We start from the raw sequence: 20,791 nt of genomic DNA on the forward strand, positions 1-20,791 counted from the left end.
AGAGCATTAAACTCCTTCCACCAATGTCCTTTGATAGAGTAAATAGGGGGAAACTGTTTCCTCTGACCTCTTGCCAGAGGATTTCAGATATTGCCATAAAAAGCAGCGGAGAGAGGAGGATTTTCTCTTGTGGAGTGAGTTGTAATCAGAATGCAGCTAGCTGAAAAGGTGTACGTTGATTCAATAGTAACTTCCAAAAAGGAATTGGATAAATACTTGGAGGGAGAAAATTGCAGGGCGATGAGGAAAGAGGAGGGGAATGAGACCAATTGAGAACTATTTCAAAGAGCCAGCATTGATATGATGGGCCAAATGGACTCCTTTTTTGCTGCAATTACCCTGATCAGCAAAATATTCACCCAAAAATAGGAAAGAACAAATATTGATTGAGGATGATGAAAGTGTGCATCTTTATTGATCATTTTGTTTCACTTTGACACAGGTTGGCAGCCTTCCATCTACGTCAGATGATGGACATCCACAAATCAAATCCATGAGGGTTGAGGTGGTTTCATCCTGGGGCGCATTTTGCTGGTGGCTAAACGGCTAATCTGAGAGAGGAGGATTCAGCTGCAAAGTGCCTTGTGTGAAGTGGTCATCAGGTGTTATTGGGGGTTGTGGTTTTGGTGTTGGTGCCCTGTTGCCAAGCAGCTGTAGCCGCTGATGGTCATGGTGGCACATGCCGGCCCGCAGGCCCTGTCACCATCTCCCGCTGTCATCGCCGTCTGGTGTTTCCGCGGAAGGCGATGTCCATGGCCTTCATGTCAAACCTGGGAGCTTCCTTGAAACAGAACTTTGCGTGACCTTCTGGTCGTCTGGCTCCAGTTGCCTTGCCAGACAGAAAATTCATGGGGTATGCATCCTTCTTTATCTGCCAATGTGCCCGGGCCAGTGAAGTCACCTCTGCTGGATGGGTGGCAACATACTCAGGAGATTTGCCTTTGAGAAGATTGCCATATGCCTGATATTGTCCTTACTCTTGTGTGCATCAGGACTGGTTGGCCATTCGAGTAAGTGGGCCCATTGTAAACAGCAATCTGACATATTGGTGGTATTAGGATTGAAAGCCATCCTCTGTTAAACAGTTGGACAAAGCAAAGCTTAGTACAAGCACAAAAATACATATCTATGCAAGGGTTGAGCAAACAGGAACAGCTGAAAGGCAGAGAGGTTACTCCGATGAATATGTAACATGGTTGGGGACAGGAGATGGAAAATACTCACAGAAGTTACTTGTTGTTTTGAATTTTCTGTGAATAATTAAAATATCTATTCATTCTGCAGCCCAAACATGTAATCCACATTGAGGCAGTCAGTTCAGCTGACTGCTCACCTTCCTGCCAAGCACTAATCTATCAAAGTGATCATTACATCAAGTAACGGCAGACCATTCGCTAACTGCTTTAAATTAAAGGTTAACTCTTCAACACTGCGTGTACTTTTGGGTCGAAAATAAAATCCAATTAAATATACAGGGTACTTTAACTAAATTAAGTTGCCTTCTGGCATATCTCAGCTGTGGTTCGGTAAGTGACACTCTTACTGTGGAGCTACTGGTTGTAGGTTTAAGCTCCACTCCTGAGTTTTGAGTGTTTTAATAAAGACACGGGGAGTCCACACCAAGAAAAATAAGGAACTTAGATTTAAATACAATACGGTATATACACTGATGGTAGATCTCTACCAGGTTCTTGTTAAGGTCGGTGATTTACTGGCCGACCTTTTACAATGGATAATATAGTCCCCCGCCCCTTAGTGAGGGAGCTGGTGAGGACTGCGGTGAAGATAATCATTTCCACCCCGTAAGTCCCGAGCAGCATATTTTTACAAGTACAGTGTTCCAGGCCAGCACCCCCAAAGCGATACTGAGGGATATGTTCCACTGTCACCTATCCAACAAGAGCGGCGCGGTGGCACAGTGGTTAGCACTGCTGCCTCACAGCACCAGGGACCCGGGTTCAATTCCCGCCTCGGGCGACTGTGCGTGTGGAGTTTGCGTGTGGAGTTTGCACGTTCTCCCCGTGTTTGCGTGGGTTTCCTCTGGTTTCTCCTCACAGTCCAAAGATTGTGCAGGTTAGAAGGAACAGCAGGTTTTTGTTTTAGCACAGTGGGTGAGATTCTCCCCCCCGGGCAGCGTGTCCCCCCCCCCCCCCCCCGGGCAGCGTGTTCCCCCCCCCCGGGCAGCGTGTTCCCCCCCCCCCCGGGCAGCGTGTTCCCCCCCCCCACCCCGGGCAGCGTGTAGCGTGTTCCCCCCCCCCCCCCGGGCAGCGTGTCCCCCCCCCCCCCCCCGATGGGTGGGTAGGGTGGGTAGTTGGATTGCCAGTCGCTGGGAACAGATATCCCGCTGGCTGGAACAGCAGGAAAATTTCAATTTCAACCAGCGAGTTGTGATGATCTGGAATGTTCTGCCTGGAAGGCTGGGTGGAAGCAGATTTAATTGTAATTTTGAAAACGGAATTGGGTATACACTTGTAAAGGGAATGAAGGTAGCACTCTATGGGGGAAATGAGTGGCACCAATTGGCGAGCTTTTTCAACGAGCTGGCACACGCACAAATGGACCAAATGGCTACTTCTATGCCCTGCCCCACCTGTCCTGTTCAAAATTGACTGGCCTAATGTGGTAATACCAGGTATTGCGGTACCAGAGAGAGGAATAACCATTGGCTAAACCGCGGGGTCTACCATTGGGAAATGTACATAGCCCCGCCCTGAGAGGCGGGGTATAAGAACCAGTGCCGTCCCCAGCAGCCTTCACTTCTGTAACGTCGCTGCTGGGTACAGTTCTATCTGATTAAAGCTGAATCGATATGACTCCACGTGGACTCAAGCGTATTGATTGTGCATCACCTAACGTGCAACCCGTTGCCATTGGTAAGGCAGAGATGTGTTGGCAGCTCTGGGTTACCAGTGGTTTCATCATTGACTGCCCTCCTCCGCCCACCACTCTCCAACCACGCCCGCCATTGGATGGTTAACAGGCCCATGCTCAAGCCACATCACCAATTGGAGAGTTAACACCATCGGATTGGATGATCCTTAACTGTCAATCGGGCAGCATTTTCTTAAATTCATTCCCACCTCCAACAACTAAACAAAAGTGTTCAATCAAGTTATTATATTTTTTAAAGCGCCATTTTATTTTGGTGTCCCTGTTGATGTTTCTCTTTGTGTTTTCTTTCAGCCATGACGGAGATTAATTCCTGAAGACACTCCAGGGCAATCCTGGAGAGTTGGCAACCCTAAGGTAAAGGAAGCACCAGAACAGTATTGACAAGAAATCACTTCAGCAGCTTGTGTTTCTTTGCTTCTTTCTCATGTCCCTTTTGCATTAGAATGTCACACTCACCAGTGCGTGACATTCAGGCCGCAGTCACCTTCCTTGCCTAACATTGCTGGTGCGAGCACAATCGCCGATGTTGCCAGAGATTTGCTGTTGATAATGACCTTCACATAGAATCATAGAATTTACAGTGGAGACGGAGGCCATTCGGCCCATCGAGTCTGCATCGGTCCTTGGGAAGAGCACCCGACCTTAGCCCACGCCTCCACCCTATCCCCGCAACCCAGTAACACCACCTAACCGTTTTTTTGGATACGAAGAGCAATTTAGCATGGCCAATCCACCTAACCTGCACATTTTTGGACCGTGGGAGGAAACCGGAGCACCCGGAGGAAACCCCACGCACACACGGGGAGGACGTGCAGACTCCGCACAGACAGTGACCCAAGCCGGGAATCGAACCTAGGATCCTGGAGCTGTTAAGCAACTATGCTAACCACTGTGCTACCGTGCCCCCACCTTCTCATGCTTCCCATGTGTCAAAGCCTGCGCATAAAATATTAAGTTGCGTTGGCTCTCTATATTGAAAGTGTAACATCAGGGATTCACTAACACAGACTCAAACCACATTTGTGAAATGGGAAGAGTGCGGCGTAACTCGATAGTGTGGGCGTAAAGCAAATTATTGCACGCGGAAACCATGCAACTCCGCGCCCTCGGTTTGATCAGTAAACAAACCAGATGGTGCCTGCTACAGTCCTAAGTGAATTGAAATCCCTGTCCAAGTTTTATACTGGACACAACAGACGCGAGATTGTAAATGCATTACTGTGATATGTGGTGAGTCTGTAAAATGGCTCGACACCTGATTGATATTCCTTTTTTTCTGTTGCTAACAGTTTTAGACGACAAGCTTTTTTCTGTTGTCCTTGGGGTTGGGCATAACCACAAAGTCGAGCTCTTCCTGGTTGTTGTGATGTGTATAGTTCCTCAGACCGCCTCCTTTTCCTTTCTTCAAGAGTAAGGGACACTTGTAAGAATGAAGAAACGTCTCGAGATGAAGATATGTTGAGACCCTGAACCCTAACCCCGGATTTGACTTTGCAAATAATGTGAACAGGCTGTATGCTGCTGTTTTGATAAGAAAGTTGGCGAAAGAACTATAGAGGTGGGATGAGGAGAATTTTTTTAAAAATAACCTTGGGAACCTGTCGCCTGGAAGGTTGGTGGAAGCACATTCAATAGGACCTTTCAAAAGGAAACTGGACAATGTGTGCGAGGGGGGAAATTGCAGGAGTATGTGAAAGAGCAGGAGGAATGGGATTAATTGGATAGTTCCTTCAAAGAGCTGGAACACGCATAATGGGCTGGATGGCCTCTTTCTGTACAAACAGAAAGTGTTGGAAGTCTCAGCAAGTCTGACAGTTTCTGTAGAGAGAGAAAAGAGAGTTAACATTTGGAGCCCAATGTGACTCCTTTGGAATGATTCCGATGAAGAGCCGCATTGGATACAAAACATCCTGACCCCTCGACTCCTCCCAATGCCCAAATCCCCCCAACCCGACCCAACCCCCCCCCCCCCCACCACCTAACTCCCCCCGACTATCCCCTGACTCCCCGACCTGACAAAACCACCTTACCCAGCTGCCACCAAACCCCCTCTTATCTCAAGCACCCTACTATCTTTCCCACTTACCTTACCCACCCTACTTGCTTGTCATTTACCTCACTCACCCACCCTCCTTTACGCCCCACCCTACCCCCTTACCCACTTACTTCGTCCACCCTCCCCAGTTACGTCCTTACCCACCCGCCCTACTTACCTACCTCCCCCACTCTACCCCTGACCAACTTACATTCTCTCCATAGTTTTTCGAATGCTTTGGGGGAATTTAAACTCAACTTACCAAAGTAGGGCAACTCGTGTGGTAAAAAGAGGGCAGCACGGTAGCACAGTGGTTAGCACAGTTGCATCACAGCTCCAGGGTCCTAGGTTCGATTCCCGGCTTGGGTCACTGTCTGTGCGGAGTCTGCACGTTCTCCCCGTGTCTGCGTGGGTTTCCTCCGGGTGCTCCGGTTTTCTCCCGCAGTCCAAAGATGTGCAGGTTAGGTGGATTGGCCATGCTAAATTGCCCCTTAGTGTCCAAAGATTTGGGTGGGGTTACTGGGTTAATGAATTACGGGGATAGGGTGGAGGCGTGGGCTTAAGTGGGGTGCTCTTTCCAAGGGCCGCTGCAGACTCGATGGGCCGAATGGCCTCCTTCTGCACTGTAAATTCTATGTCTTCTTCACGGATTATCTCTGCTGCTCGTTCCGAGGTCTCCTGCACCAATGCAGTTTGCGAGGATCCTCCTTCGACTGATTGCCCAGAAAAATCAGAGGTAAGAATGGGTACTTTTAATTTTCTCTGATCGGGGTCAGAAGTAGGAGATCTAGTCCAGGGTATTAAAGGCAAGTTGCCGTGGATACGGGTGAATATTATTTCAATCCCAGCAAAGCATCCACCTTGAACTATGTTAGACGGCTGCAAGGACACTGAGATAATGATTGGTACCATCAACGTAATTAATATCAGCCTTCAGAATCGGCTGCCAACAGTTTTCATTGCACTTTGAAGAATTCTCAAAAATATTTTACCTAATTAACACATGTTAATTAAGATCACACCTCCCGCTGCTGAGCTCCTGAAGTAAAATATAAAGGAAGGCCCAGGGGAACAGCAATTAGGCTTTCACTTCTTCATTTGCCAGCTCTGTTCTTCAGAACTCACCTGAATAAGCCGACTGGATTCTGTGCATACTGTAGAGAGTGTCAGGAGATGGTTAAGGGAATAATGGGAGGAGGGTATCAAGTGAGGCGTTTAATCAGCAGGGCTGCAGGAAATGACCCATCACAAAATGGCCACCGTTTCTGCAGAGCAAATGTTTTCTGAGGAGAGTTTAGAGGAAAGAGAGGCTTGACAGGGTCGATGCTGAGAGGTTGTTTCCCTGTGTGGGAGCGTCGAGGACCAGAGGGCATCATCTCAGAGTAAGCTCACCCAATTTAAGACAGATCTGTTCTCTTCGAGGGTGGTGAATCTGTGGAATTCGTTACCACAGTGGATTCTAGAGGCTGGGTCGTCAAGTATGTTCAAGGCTGAGATCGACAAGACTTTTAGTCAGGGAATCGAGCGTCATGGGGATGAGGCGGAAATTGAGGATTATTACATCAGATCAGCCATGATCTCATTGGATGGCGGAGCAGACTCGATGGGCCAAATGGCCTACTTCTGCTCCAATGTCTTCTAGCCTTATGGACAGCAAGATTGATTAGCATTTCTATAGCGCCTTTCACAAAGCTCATCCAAATGAAGCCAATGAATTACTTTCAATGTCTCAACATAGAACATACAGGCAGAAGGAGGCCATTCGGCCCATCGGGTCTGCACCGACCCACTTAAGCCCTCACTTCCACCCTATCCCCGTAACCCAATATCCCCTCCTAACCTTTTTGGTCACTGAGGGCAATTTAGCATGGCCAATCCACCTAACCTGCACGTCTTTGGACTGTGGGAGGAAACCGGAGCACCCGGAGAAACCCACACAGACACGGGGAGAACGTGCAGACTCCGCACAGACAGTGACCCAAGCCGGGAATCGAACCTGGGACCCTGGAGCAGTGAAGCCACAGTGCTAATCACTATGCTACTGTGCTGCCCGCGGTAACCGTGTGGTTACTATTGTTAATGTAGGAAGCATGGCAGCCAATCTGCACAGCAAGCTCCCACAGATAGCAGTGATTCAAGACAAGCTCACCTGTTTGAGTGATGAGGGATGAACGCTGAGCAGGGCACTGAGAAGAACTCCCTTGCACTCCTTTGAAAGGTGGGATCTTTTAGATCCACCAGAGAGGTCTAAAGGACCCTCAGTTTAACATCTCCCAGAACAGACGGCACGATTAGTGTGGCACTTCCTCAGCATTGGCGCTGGAAGCATTAGCACTGATGCACGATCAATTGCACAGAGACAAGAGTTGAATACAACTGAGGCTTTATTACTCTAAGATGTGTTGCCTCCTACAGCAGCTGGCGAAATGGCTGCTGTATAGGGAGCACACATATTTATACTCCGCCCACTGGGTGGAGCCAGCAGGCAGGGAACTTCCCCCGTACCTGTAGTATAGGGTCTTACCACACATCGTCTGATATGTACAACAGTGGTGATTACCACATTCACCCCCAGTTAAAATTGAGTCTGGCGGGGGTGGTGGAGAACTATATACAGAGCAAGTTTAATACACAGAAGCGAAAAAAAATTATTTCTTTCTGAAGTCCAGTTCAAGGTGGATTGATAGTCCCGAACCAATTATAGATTTAGCCGGCCCAGGGCCTTGATGTGGCATTGGGAGCGACGCAGTGGTGGCGGCGATTCCGGTGTTGGTCTGGTCCTCGGTGACTCCAGAAGCGTGCCGAAATCCTCTTCATTCTCGGGCGTGGGCAGGGGGAGGATGGATGGTCCTGGGGTGGTTGCTGCTGGATGCGCCGGGGGAGGGGGGTGGAGCCGGGCCGGAGGGGTGTGTGTGTGTGTGTGGAACCTGCTGGTGCCAGGTCCCTGAGGGAGACAGTATCCTGGCAGCCGTCGGGGTATGCTACGTAGGCATACTGGGGGTTAGCGTGGAGTAACTGCACCCTTTCAACCAATGGGTCCGCCTTGTGGAGTCGGACGTGCCTACGGAGGAGTACGGGTCGTGGAGCTGCGAGCCAAGTCGGGAGCCACATCCCGGATGTGGACTTCCTGGGGAAGGCAAAGAGACGTTCATGGGGTGTGTCGTTTGTCGCAGTGCATAGTAGTGACCGAATGGAGTGCAGAGCATCGGGGAGGACCTCCTCGCAGCGGGAGGCCGGGAGATTTCTGGACCGTAGGGCCACTTGGACGTCCAGCCAGAACGTCCCGTTCTCCCTCTCCACCTGCCCGTTTCCCCGAGGGTTATAGCTGGTCATCCTGCTGGAGGCGATACCCCTGCTGAGCAGGAACTGACGCAGCTCATCACTCATGAATGAGGATCCCCTGTCACTATGGATGTAGGCGGGGAAGCCGAACAGAGCGAAGATTGTATTGAGGACTTTAATCACGGTGGCAGACGTCATGTCGGGGTATGGGATGGCGAGGGGGAATCTGGCGTATTCATCGACCACACTGAGGAAATACGTGTTACGGTCGGTGGAGGGGAGGGGCCCTTTGATATCCACGCTGAGGCGTTCAAAGGGGCGGGAGGCCTTCACCAGGCGTGCGTGGTCCGGCTGGTAGAAGTGCGGTTTGCACTCCGCACAGACCTGGCAGTCCCTGGTGATTGCCCTGACTTCCTCGACTGAGTAGGGCAGATTGCGGGCCTTTATGAAATGTGACCTCCGGGTGACAAAGGTTGTCGTGCAGGGTCCGGAGTTGGTCTACTTGTACGCTGGCACATGTACCTTGGGATAGAGCATCTGGGGGCTCATTGAGCTTGCCGGGGCGATACAAAATCTCGTAGTTGTAGGTGGAGAGTTCGATCCTCCACCTCAAGATTTTATCTTTTTGATCTTATCCCGCTGTGTGTTATTGAACATGAAGGCTACCGACCATTGGTCAGTGAGGACAGTGACTCTCCTGCTGGCAGGTTAATGCCTCCAATGCCGCACAGCTTCAACGATGGCTTGGGCCTCTTTTTCGACAGAGGAGTGTGATGTGTTGGGTGTTCTGGATCACATACAGGTCATCAACACTTGAAATAGTGCAACACTATTTTATTGAATCATTAACTGTTTAAACATACTCAGACTGTGGGTTAATACGATACTAGCTTTAACTAAAGACCTTTACCTTGTCCTAACCAGTCGATGCACTCAGCACATGGTAAATGTCTGTGTTACAGGCTGTGAGCTCTGTCCTCCTAGCGAGCTGCAACTCGAATGAGTGGGAACTCTGATGCCCCCTGTCTTTATAGTGCGTGTGCTCTCACTGGTGATTGGCTGCGGTGTTTTGTGTGTTGATTGGTCCCACTGTGTGTGCATCAGTGTGTGTCTGCACCATGATATACTGGTGTATATTATGACATCGCCCCTTTTATAAAAAATGTACCTGCGTGACAGTAAATAGTGTATGGTGAATGTTCCTGACTACGTGTGTGCAAAATATTTACAGGACTATGTACATGAAAACTAAGCTATTTACATGGGAAGGTGCCTGGTGCAGAAAAACAGTATGTCACAAGAATAATGAGATGAACAGTATATACAAACCACTTGAACGATTAAATGGAAGTCCACAAAGTTCACAAATTAAGTCTCTGAGATGGGTGGCGAATTCTGGTTGACCGTCAGGGTGGCACACCACTCATCGTCTGGATCGATGCTGTATACCGACAGCGGCTGGTGTCTTTGCTTCGGGAACAGCCTGTTTTTCGTTACGACACCGACTCGAAAAGGCGCCTTCGGGTCCTCGGTGTCACTGCTGTGTGGGAGGTCTGCATCGGACTCGGTGACTGTGGGTTGAATTGCCTGAACATTCCTGCGAGGCTGGCTGAAGCGATATGAATTGGCAGGCTGAGCTGCTCGACAGAAGGCAGCATAGTGGCCAAGTCTGCCACATCGTAGGCATTGTCGAGATTTTGCGGGGCATTGCCGCTTTAAATGGGCGGAGCCACATTGCCGCACGTCGTGACGTCAGCACATTCGCTGTGCCACCGCGCATGCGTGGTGCGGTCGTGCGTGCGGTCATTACGTTGCTCAACATCGCCGTCCCCTCGTTTGGTGCGTACAAGCGTGGGAGTCCGCGAAAAACACGCAAAATGGCTGCCCTCATCCAGGCTGAGGCCCTGGAGGTGCTCAATCACCCGTTCCGCCTCGTGGGGACCTTGCCGTGCCGTTTCAGCCGCTTGTATATGGGAATACCGACTTGTGGCGTTTTCATGTAAGACACAGGTCTCGATGGCGGTCACTAGGGTGAGCTGCTTTACTTTGAGGAGCTGCTGACGTAGGGGGTCCGACTGAACACCGAAAATGATCTGGTCGCGTATCATGGAGTCGGAGGTGGGCCCGTAGCTGCAAGATTGCGCAAGGATGTGGAGGTGTGTGAGAAAGGATTGGAAAGGTTCATCCTTACCCTGCAAACGCTGCTGGAACACGTAGCGTTCGAAACTTTCATTCACCTCTACGCTGCAGTGAGTGTCAAACTTGAGGAGGACCGTCTTGAACTTCGTCTTCTCTTCATCATCCGCAAAGGTGAGAGATTGAAAAATGTGGATGGCATGGTCCCCGGCCGTGGAGAGGAGAAGAGCAATCTTTCTGGTATCCGAGGCGCCCTCCCTGTCTGTGGCTTTGAGGAAGAGCTGGAAGCGCTGTTTGAAAATCTTCCAGTTGGCCCCGAGGTTGCTGGCGAGGCGGAGCGGCGGCGGGCTCATGTTGTCCATGTTGCAGGATGATGGAATGCTGGCGGAAGGCAGATCACTTGCAGGTAGGTCTAGGAAGTGCTAATATCCCACCACTCCTGGTATCATGATGTGCTGGGTGTTCTGGATCACATACAGGTCACCAACACTTGAAATAGTGCAACACTATTTTATTGAATCATTAACTGTTTAACATACTCAAACTGTGGGTTAATACGATACCAGCTTTAACTAAAGACCTTTGCCTTGTCCAAACCAGTCGATGCACTCAGCACATGGTGAATGTCTGTGTTGCAGGCTGTGAGCTCTGTCCTCCTAACTAGCTGCAACTCGAATGAGCGGGAACTCTGATTCCCCCTGTCTTTATAGTGCGTGTGCTCTCACTGGTGATTGGCTGCGGTGTTGTGTGTGTTGATTGGTCGCACACTGTGTGTCCATCAGTGTGTGTCTGCACCATGATATACTGGTGTACATTATGACAGAGTGCCGAATTTCGGAGGCATGAAGGGTTCGTGAAAAGAATGCCACGGGTCTGCCTGCCTGATTGAGCGTGGCGGCTAGGGCGACATCTGATGCGTCGCTCGCCACTTCAAAGGGCAGCGTCTCGCCTACTGCGTGCATTACGGCCTTGGCGATATCGGCTCTAATACGGTTGAAGGCATGTTGAGCCTCGGCCATCAGGGGGAAAAGGGTGGACTGGATGAACGGGCGGGCCTTGTCCGCATAGTTTGGGACCCACTGGGCGGAGTATGAAAAGAACCCCAGGCAGCGTTTGAGGGCCTTGGGGCAGTGGGGAAGTGGGAGCTCCATGAGGGGGCGCATGCGGTCGGGATCGGGCCCCAGAACTCCATTTATGACCACACAGCCGAGGATGGCTAAGCGGTTTGTGCTGAATACGCACTTCTCCTTGTTCTCGGTGAGGTTTAGGAGAGTGGCGGTGTGGAGAAATTTGGCAAGGTTGGCATCGTGGTCCTGCTGATCGTGGCCGCAGATGGTGACATTGTCTAGGTATGGGAAGGTGGCCCACAACCCGTACCGGTCGACCATTCGGTCCATCTCCCTTTGGAAGACTGAGACCCCGTTGGTGACGCCGAAGGGAACCCTGAGAAAATGGTAGAGGTGGCCATCTGCCTCGAAGGCAGTGTATGGACGGTCCGTCTTACGGATGGGGAGCTAGTGGTAGGCGGATTTGAAGTCTACAGTTGAGAAGACCCGGTACTGCGCAATCTGATTGACCATATCAGATATGCGTGGGAGGGGGTACGCGTCGAGCTGCGTGTACCTATTGATGGTCTGGCTGTAGTCCACGACCATTCTGTGTTTCTCCCCAGTTTTCACCACTACCACTTGGGCTCTCCAGGGGCTGTTGCTGGCCTCGATGATGCCTTCCCGAAGCAGTCGCTGGACTTTGGACCTGATGAAGGTCCTGTCCTGGGCGCTGTACCGTCTGCTCCTAGTGGTGACGGGTTTGCAATCCGGGGTTAGGTTTGCGAATAGGGAAGGTGGGTCGACCTTTAGGGTCGCGAGGCTGCACACAGTAAGGGGTGGTAGGGGCCCGCCGAATTTCAAGGTTAGGCTCTGGAGGTTGCACTGGACGTCCAGGCCGAATAGCAGGGCAGCGCAGAGGTTGGGGAGGATGTAGAGGCGGAAGCCGCTGAATTCTACGTCCTGGACCCTGAGTGTGACTATACAGTACCCCCGGATCGCCACGGAGTGGGAACCGGAGGCCAGGGAGATTCTTTAATTGGCGGGGTGTACAGCAAGGGAGCAGCGCCTTACCGTATCTGGATGGATGAAGCTTTCGGTGCTCCCGGAGTCCAGCAGGCAAGAGGTCTCGTGCCCATCGATCGTCACGCTTGTCGAGGCGGTGGCTAGATTGTGCAGGCAAGACTGGTCGATCGTGACCAAGGCGGGTCGTGGCTGGTCGTCGCTGGTGTCGAACGATGGGGTGCCCAGGGGGCACAGTTCCTGGAACAATGGTGGTGCCCATGTGCCGTGGGGGAAGACAAGATGGTGTCGCCTGATGATCTTGGGGTGGACAAGATGGCGGCGCCCATGGGCCACACGTGGCGGGAATTGAAAAAGATAGTGGCGTCCATGGGCCGCACGTGGTCCGAGAAGGGGAAGATGGCGGCGCCCACTGGCCGCGCGTGGTCTGAGGAGGAGAAGATGGCGGCGCTCACTGGCCACGCGTGGTCTGAGGAGGAGAAGATGGCGGCGCTCACTGGCCACGCGTGGTCTGAGATGGAGAAGATGGCGGCACCCACTGGCCACGCGTGGTCCAGGGAGGTGAAGATGGTGATGCCCATTGTCTGTACGCGAGGGGGGTTGGGGCAATAGCGGCGACTGAGCGGGCCTGGCACACCGCAGCGAAGTGCCCCTTCTTGCCACAGGCCTTGCAAAGGGTGGTGCGGGCCGGGCAGCGTTGGCGGGGGTGTTTCTGTTGCCCGCAGAAGTAAATTCGGGGGCCCCCGGGGTTGGCTGGCTGGCGCGTGGTACAGGCATAGTGGCTGGATGAGGTCCCCGGTGGGGCGGCCGCCTGCGGAGTCCACGATGTGTAGGAGGGGTGGGCCGCGTGGCTGGGGGTGTAGGCCTGAATATTGCGCGAGGCGACCGTCATCGATAGCGCCAGTTTTTTTGTTGCTGCGAGGTCGAGCGTGGCCCCCTCTAAAAGTCGCTGGCATATGAGGTCTGACCCTATCCCCGTAACGAACGCGTCCCGCATGAGGAGGTTCGAATGTTCTGTGGCCGTGACGGCCTGATAGTCACAGTCTCTGACCAGGGGAATTAAAGCACGCCAGAAATCTTCTACGGACTCACCAGGGAGTTGACTGCGAGTAGAGAATAAGTGTCTGGCGAAGAGCGTGTTCGTCTGCTGGGCGTAATTCTCTTTCAGTAGCGCCATGGCTTTGGCGTAGTTCGGCGTGTCCTGGATAAGAGGAAAGACGTTGGAGCTCAGCCGCGAGTAGAGTATCTGGATCTTCTGACCTTCCGGGATTGGGTCTGGTGCAGACCTGATGTAAGCTTCGAAACAAGCTTGCCAGTGTTGAAAGTCCTTTTTGACGTTGCTTGTTACGGATCCAGCTGCAGGCGATCCGGCTTGATGTGGAGGTCCACCTTCTGAAAATCTTAGAGTAATAAATTGATGCACGATCAATTGCACAGAGACGAGAGTTGAATACAACTGTGGCTTTATTACTCTAAGATGCGTGGCCTCCTACAGCAGCTGGCAAAATGGCTGCTGTGTAGGGAGCACACATATTCATACTCCGCCTACTGGGCGGAGCCAGCAGGCAGGGACTATCCCCGTACCTGTAGTACAGGGCCTTACCACACATCTTCTAATATGTACAACAGTGGTGATTACCACAAGCACCAACTTAACTCCAGTGAATCTAACACCTTCTGACTCTGATGTGGGAGGGCTGCCACTAATCCATGACTGCCAGAAAGGGAAAAGAAAAGATTCATTTTTCTTTTGACATACACATGCCCAGCACTCGGAATAGTAAAGATTTTCAAGTAGGTTTAGTGATGCTTTTTAAATTTTATGCCAAAATGTGTGTATTAAATGTCTCTCGACTGTTCTTGATCGATGTTTCGAAGCACCACAATGTCCTGGTGCCAGACTGGTACTTTGTGTGTAGAGGAGGATTCTCACTGCTAATGAGCTCCGAACGATATACTCAGAGTCCGCTGGCCTAGACTGTATGTTAAATTCCAGGCATTTGCTCTTGCTTCCTGTGGTGGGCACATTTTCCACAGACATCCCAGCTTCAACAGAAACACACAGCGGCCTGTAAACCTGAGACAGCTCAGAAAATATGCATGTCCCAACCTTGCACATATTCTGTAAATACCTCATCAGACTTGGCTGGCTGCTGCTGTGCGGCCAATGTTTTTGAAAGCAGTCAGCTTTATAGAATGGTCACAGCACAGAAGGAGACCATTCAGCCCATCGTGGCCATGCTGTAACGGCGACTCAACCCGGCTCGTTTCCTCACCTTTCCTCTGTAGCCTTGCAATTTTGCTCCTGAGCTTCAGGTACTTTTCCAAGCAGTGGGGGGTGGGTTAGTTTGTACAACTGTTTCGTGATGCGAAGTGACCGGTTCAATTCCTGTACTGGCTGAGGTTATTCATGACGTTCTCCCACCTTCTCAACCTTGCCCCTCGCCTGAGGTGCGGTGACCCTCAGGTTAAATTACCACCAGTCAGCTCTCTCTCAAAAAAAAGGGGAGAGCAGCCTATGGTCCTCTGGGATGGTGGCGACATTTACATTTACTTATCCAAGTGGGAGGCCGTGAGGTACAGCGGGTAGCATCCCTGCCTCTGTGCCAGGAGCCCTGGATTCAAGTCCTACTCCTGGGCTTGACGGCCATGATAGATCTTGCTCAGGTGTGGGGGTCTTGCCTGCCGACTGGCAAGCCAGCGAGAGGCATGTGTTGCCTCTTTTCCGGGAGGCCCCCTGAACCACATATCAACCTGGCAGCGGTATTGCCAGGGATGAGCAGGTCCCTGGTAGGGGGGGCTCGTCTAGCGAGACCCTTGCACTCGGCTGCACCGTGGAGGAGGTCGTAGCTGCTGCCAGAAGAACAACTCCCAGAGTCCTAGGATCATGGAGCGGCCCAGGACAAACGTAAATGATGCTGGGGGAGGGACCTGGCAAGCGGGGGGGGGTTGGTCACGGGGAAAGGGGTGCAGGGGGGGGGGGTTTGAAAACAAGAGCGAAGGGATTGGTAGTGAGCAGTTAATCCTTTTTGTTGCTACTGATTGAGAGGGGGGGGGGGGGCGGATTTGCTGCTGGTGTTGTTCTCATGCACCTGCTACCCTGTCTTTCCAGGTGGCCGAGGCCGCAGATTTGCAAGGTGCTGTCAAAAGGAGGTTTACAAATGTTGAACCTTTCCCACGCTCCTCCAATCCCGAATTGAAGGTATTCCATTTTTTGGGTGGCATAGTCAAAGAAGAAGATCAACTCAAACTATTGGGGCGCTGAAGAAAATAATGAATGTGAAAGTAATTTCTGGTACAGCCCTCGTCACAGTCGGGCATGCGTTTGGAAAGGAGATTGAGAAAAGCTGGCTCACGCTGGAAACAGGAAACCTTGCATGAGTCTCCGCACTCACCAAGGAAATATTTAATTTAGGCCTTGACACAGCCTCAGAAGCCACTGTTTAGACAATTAAAGTAATTACAAGTGCACCTCCGCGATGATAAGTCAGGGTTTTATCTACAAACCTTACATTCTAAGTGAATTATGTTGACAATAAAACCATGTCCACGTGTACTCGCTCTCTTTAATCCCGTTGAAATTGAGAGGCAAGTTACAAGGAGGCACACCAAGTGAGCCTGAGATCCAATGTTCGGGAATGAAATGACCAAACTGATTGCTCAGATTCTGATGCCTTTTTAATCACCGAGTCTTACTAACTGAGAATATTTCAACCACCCTCAGTAAAACAATAACTCAATCATATTTGCTTTGGCATGCTGTAAAGATTTGGGCGACGGTTGTAGATTTAATAGTACAATCAATCCGCCTGCCGTATCGACAGACCGACAAATCCCCGGGTTCTGCTGTTGAATGCAGTGTTTAGTGCGAAATGTCAATTTGGCTTGCTTGGCAGGATCCCCAACCCTGTGCCAGATACTGGTGAGTTTCTGGCCTCCTACAGGAATTGAACGGATAGCTCACGCTGTTCTTCTGTCTTCTCCTTCTTAGTAAGTTACCTCACAACACCAAGTTAAAGTCCAACAGGTTTGTTACGAATCACTAGCTTTCGGAACACTGCTCCTTCATCATCTCCTTCTCGGGCAGTTCCTCAGAGTCGAGGATGACTTGCTTCCGCACTAATGTTGAGTTCTCAGGTGACTGAGGAGTACAGTGTTCTACTGAGGGAAAGCAGCATTGTTGGAGGAGCTGTCTTTTGAATGGTGATTAACCCATATATGGATATGAGAAGATCCATGGCATAAATCAATTAAAAGTAGTGTTCTCCCAAGGCCTCGGCTTTCCTCAGACAACATGAACACAACCCTAATAGCTGGACTTCTATCTCATTTACTGTTTGTTAGATCTTGCTGTGCACAAATTGGTGACTATTGGCAAACTGAAGCACAATTCCAGTCCAAATATGAATCAAACTTCCCCAATAATGGTGGTAATCCTGCTTCCCACATGGGTCCACCATTAAACGAAGCTTGAATTCAAAACATTTTGTAGCACACAAAACACTGAACGGTATCTCGGACTGGAACACAGCACGTTTTCTGAGTGAGCCTCATTAGAGCAGGCACAGCCTGTTGTTTGCCGCAGGTCATTGGGAGGACAGTGTTTATCTTTTGAAAATGCATTAGTGCCAGGATCCTCTTTGAGATAAAACCTTGGATTCCGAGTAAACAGCAGCTGCTGTTTAACCCGGCACCAGTAGACGCAGAATCAATATCTGCCGCATTTACCAACGCCCACTGAAATCAGAACTCAATTACGGATTGTCCGTCGGAAGTCAGTGCTCCGTGCCACTGCCCGACTTCGTACAAATGCTAACGCTATGATTCTGTTCCCCCTATCTCAGACAAACCCACTGGGTCAATAGGAGAATGTTTTCTTCCTTCACTCTTGTTTGTCCAATGCTGACTACACAATGTTGTCCACTGATTAAAAAGTATTAAATTGGTTTTCTGGGTGACAAACATTTGTCCAGGATAAATATTTACAGACTCAAATGCCCAGGCTTCACGCACTCTTGGATTGGTGGGCAGCGAAGTTTTATTCAGCAGTTTTGAGAAAAAAAACCCGCTTCACTTTCTACAGTCGTTGCCAACCTCAATAAGATTCGATCCTTGACGATGTACAGTGTGTGAATACAAATGGACCGTTTTTATATCCCAAGGAAAATAAAACGGAGAGAGGTTTCAGATACGCAGTAGAACCTAACGCACTAAAGCGATTTAAACCACTGAAGTAGGTTTTGTAGTGCGATCACCGTTTGTAATGTAGCAAAAGTGGGAGCCAATTTGTGCCCAGCAAGCTCCCACAGACAGCAACATGATAATGACTAAAGAAGCTGTATTTGTGACGTCGGTTGAAGAATAAGTATTGACCAGGACATCAAGAAGAACTCCTCTGCTCGTCTTCAAAGCAATGTCGTGGCATCTTTTATTCCCCCTCAGAAGTTTGGTTTAATATCTCATCCAAGACGGCACCCCCCACAGTGCAGCACTCCCTCAGTACTGCACTGGGGTGATCAACCCCGATTCTGTGTACAAGTATCTCGAGTTGGATTTGAATCCTCGACCCTCCACAGGTGATGGCATTACCTGCTGAGCCAAGGCTTAAATGTTGATCCCCAACTGTCTTAAATTCATGTTTTTTAAGTTCCTTTTTGGGAGATGAGGCATTTTTGGCAAGGTTAGTATTTAATGCCCATTCCAGGCCATTGAGAAAAGGTGGTGGTTCTTCACGAACAGTACCATAGTCCATATGATGAAGACACTCCCACCGGGATTCATGCTATGCCGTGCCATGGTTTGATGCAAAAGAGTAGCTTGCTGGGCCTCTTCAGAGGGCAGTTTAAAACTAACCACATTTATAACATAGATGTAGGAAGGCGCTCTGAGGAGGAAAGGTGAACAAATATTTTATTACCGCAGCGAGTTGGTGTGATCTGGAACACGCTGCCTGAGCTTGTAGCAAACAGAAAATCAGAGAAATACTTGACGGGGAAATAATTACAGGGTTATGAGTAAGAGCAGGAGAATGAGGTTAATTGTACAATACTACCAAGGAGTAAGGCACAGGTGGATAGGCCAAATGGCCTCCTTCTGCACTATATTGTTTCAAGATTCGAGGGTAATTGGTAGTGGATAAGCTCAAGACTGAAAAGACTACATCTGCATTATTAAGCAATATAAAGGATTGGGAAATGTTAATTCTGAAGGCATATTAGGCAACACACCTCATAGTTCTACGGTGGAATCGTCCCCTCCCATTATGAGAGGGCGGCAGATATGGTGAAATACAAAAAATGTTTCCCGACATTGGGAAATGAGGTCAGGATCTTCCTCTCCTGACGTTCATGGTGGATTGACTTTCCTGCCGAAGCTCGGTGCACCTCATGCATGCTCATTAAAACCCCAACAGGCAGGAACCGTGCACCCCCATCAATCTTTCACCCCGCCAGAGGGGATTTACACCATTCCGTTATCCAACTGCACCCAGCCAGGGAGGATTTAAGAGCATTTACCTCACAGTCAAAGCTGGTTGCACCGTTGGAGCTGACCTCAATAATGGTGCATGTAAGGCCACAAGGTGGGGAGGCCCAGATGAGGCAAAGATGGGGTGAGGACCCGAGAAGGAAAAGGGTGTGGTTCCGGAGGAGATGGCACAGTGGTTAGCACTGCTGCCTCACGGCGCCAGGGACCCAGATTCAATTTTGGCCTTGGGGTGACTGTGTGGAGTTTGCACTTTCTCCCCGTGTCTGTGTGGGGTTCCTCCAGGTGCTCCGGTTTTCTCCCACGGTCCAAAGATGTGCAGGTTAGGTGAATTGCTCATGCTAAATTGCCCCTTAGTATCCAAAGATGGTGGGGTCACGGGGATATGGCAGGGAAGTGGGCCTGGGTTAGTTGCTCTTTCAGAGAGTCGGTGCCGAACCGATGAGCCGAATAGCCTCCTTCTGCGCTGTTGCAATTCTATTGTTCCATGGAAGGTGGGGATTGGGTAGAGTAAGAAGGAAGGAAGGAATGAAGGAGAAGGGGGATGAGTGGATGTTTTTTTTGGGGGGGGGGCGCAAAGTGTTTCAGAGGAGGGGTCGCTTGAGTCAACGTTGAATCCTGGGAGTAGAAGGGAAGATGCTGTCGGATAGGAGAGAAGGGTGTCAATGAGAAGAGTAAGTGGGATGTGGCAGGTTGGTAGGGCCAGAGTTTGGGTATGGTGGGCGTAGTTTTCATCTGGAGGATCATTAAGGGAGACAAGGATGATTTCCAGGTCTATGGGAGAGGGTAGAATCAGGGTGGACATAGGAACGATGACTGGGGTGAGTGAGTTCAGCATGGCCAATTTGACTGTAGGCTCAAGTGTTATTGAGGGGAGAGTGAATGTGACATTGTGGGTGGAGAGGGGCCGTTGGTGATGGGCCGAAGTTGGTGGGTGACAGCAGGAGGGTGAAAGGTTTGAAATGAAACATGCATCTTTCTGAGACAGAGGCAGCTCACGGGGCAGCAGGTCTGGCCCAGAGGGTTGCAGCGAGATCCTAGCAAGGTGTCAAGCTACTGAGACATTGGCCATCAGTTCCAGGCAGAGCTGGGGAAGCACAAAGGAATGGGGAAGAGGGGCGGGGGGGAGGTGGGGGTGGAATGGAATACCCATCAGGAGGCTGCAGATGAATGACAGCCAAGTCTTGACTGCAAATCTACATCTTCCCGGGAAACAGTAGTTAGGGCTCGTGTAGTTAGGCTTTCCATGGGCCTCCACCGCCAGTGAATAGGCCAGGGGAGGGCCAGAAAATCTCACCCTTAGGGTGGGAGGCAGCAATTCCACCCATAGTCTTACTGGCTGTGGTGTTCGCTAATAGACTGTATAGTGTTAGTGAACAGTAGTGAACATCACAATGTTCACTATCACTATGTAACTTTCACCAATACAAAACTGCAATGTGCCTTTGTTTCAATGTTGAAGACTGTCATGCTCAATGACAGGAGCAGAGTTGCAAATGATTGACGGGGAGTTGTTCACTGAGTAACTTACACTCAAAACCAATCTGTATTGAGCTGCCAAATGGCACTGCCGGATCCTCCAATGGGCATGCTTCATCTTCAACATTTGGGATGGCCCTGCCCCGGGCACACACAACAGGTGTCAACTTCTTGAGAAATTCTTTCCCTCCCCCCCCACCACCACCATCCCCCACTACCACCCAGAACATCTCAAGATTTCTGGGGCATGTACAGAAATCAGAGACCCTATCGGAGAAACAGGAGGACAGGGAAGGGAACACTGATGGACTATATCCGAGCTACACTCCTGCACACTAATTCTGAGCATCCAACAGAGAGGGTAGCATTGGTGGTGAACCGGGAGCAGATTACCCAGCCCATCCCTCACTGCAGC

General features: G+C 50.4%; 1 long non-coding RNA gene across 2 annotated transcripts in view; it reads left to right on the forward strand.

The window, feature by feature from the left end:
* Positions 1-3,182: 3,182 nt before the first annotated feature.
* Positions 3,183-20,791, forward strand: part of LOC140394354 (uncharacterized) — a 45,293-nt gene continuing 27,684 nt past the window's right edge. For both annotated transcript variants that reach the window (XR_011935855.1, XR_011935854.1), the window contains exon 1: positions 3,183-3,246. This is a non-coding gene — a long non-coding RNA (uncharacterized lncRNA). The remainder of the gene's footprint in view (positions 3,247-20,791) is intronic.

The sequence above is a fragment of the Scyliorhinus torazame genome, chromosome 17 (genome assembly GCF_047496885.1).
Source record: "Scyliorhinus torazame isolate Kashiwa2021f chromosome 17, sScyTor2.1, whole genome shotgun sequence".
Classification (NCBI taxonomy): domain Eukaryota; kingdom Metazoa; phylum Chordata; class Chondrichthyes; order Carcharhiniformes; family Scyliorhinidae; genus Scyliorhinus; species Scyliorhinus torazame.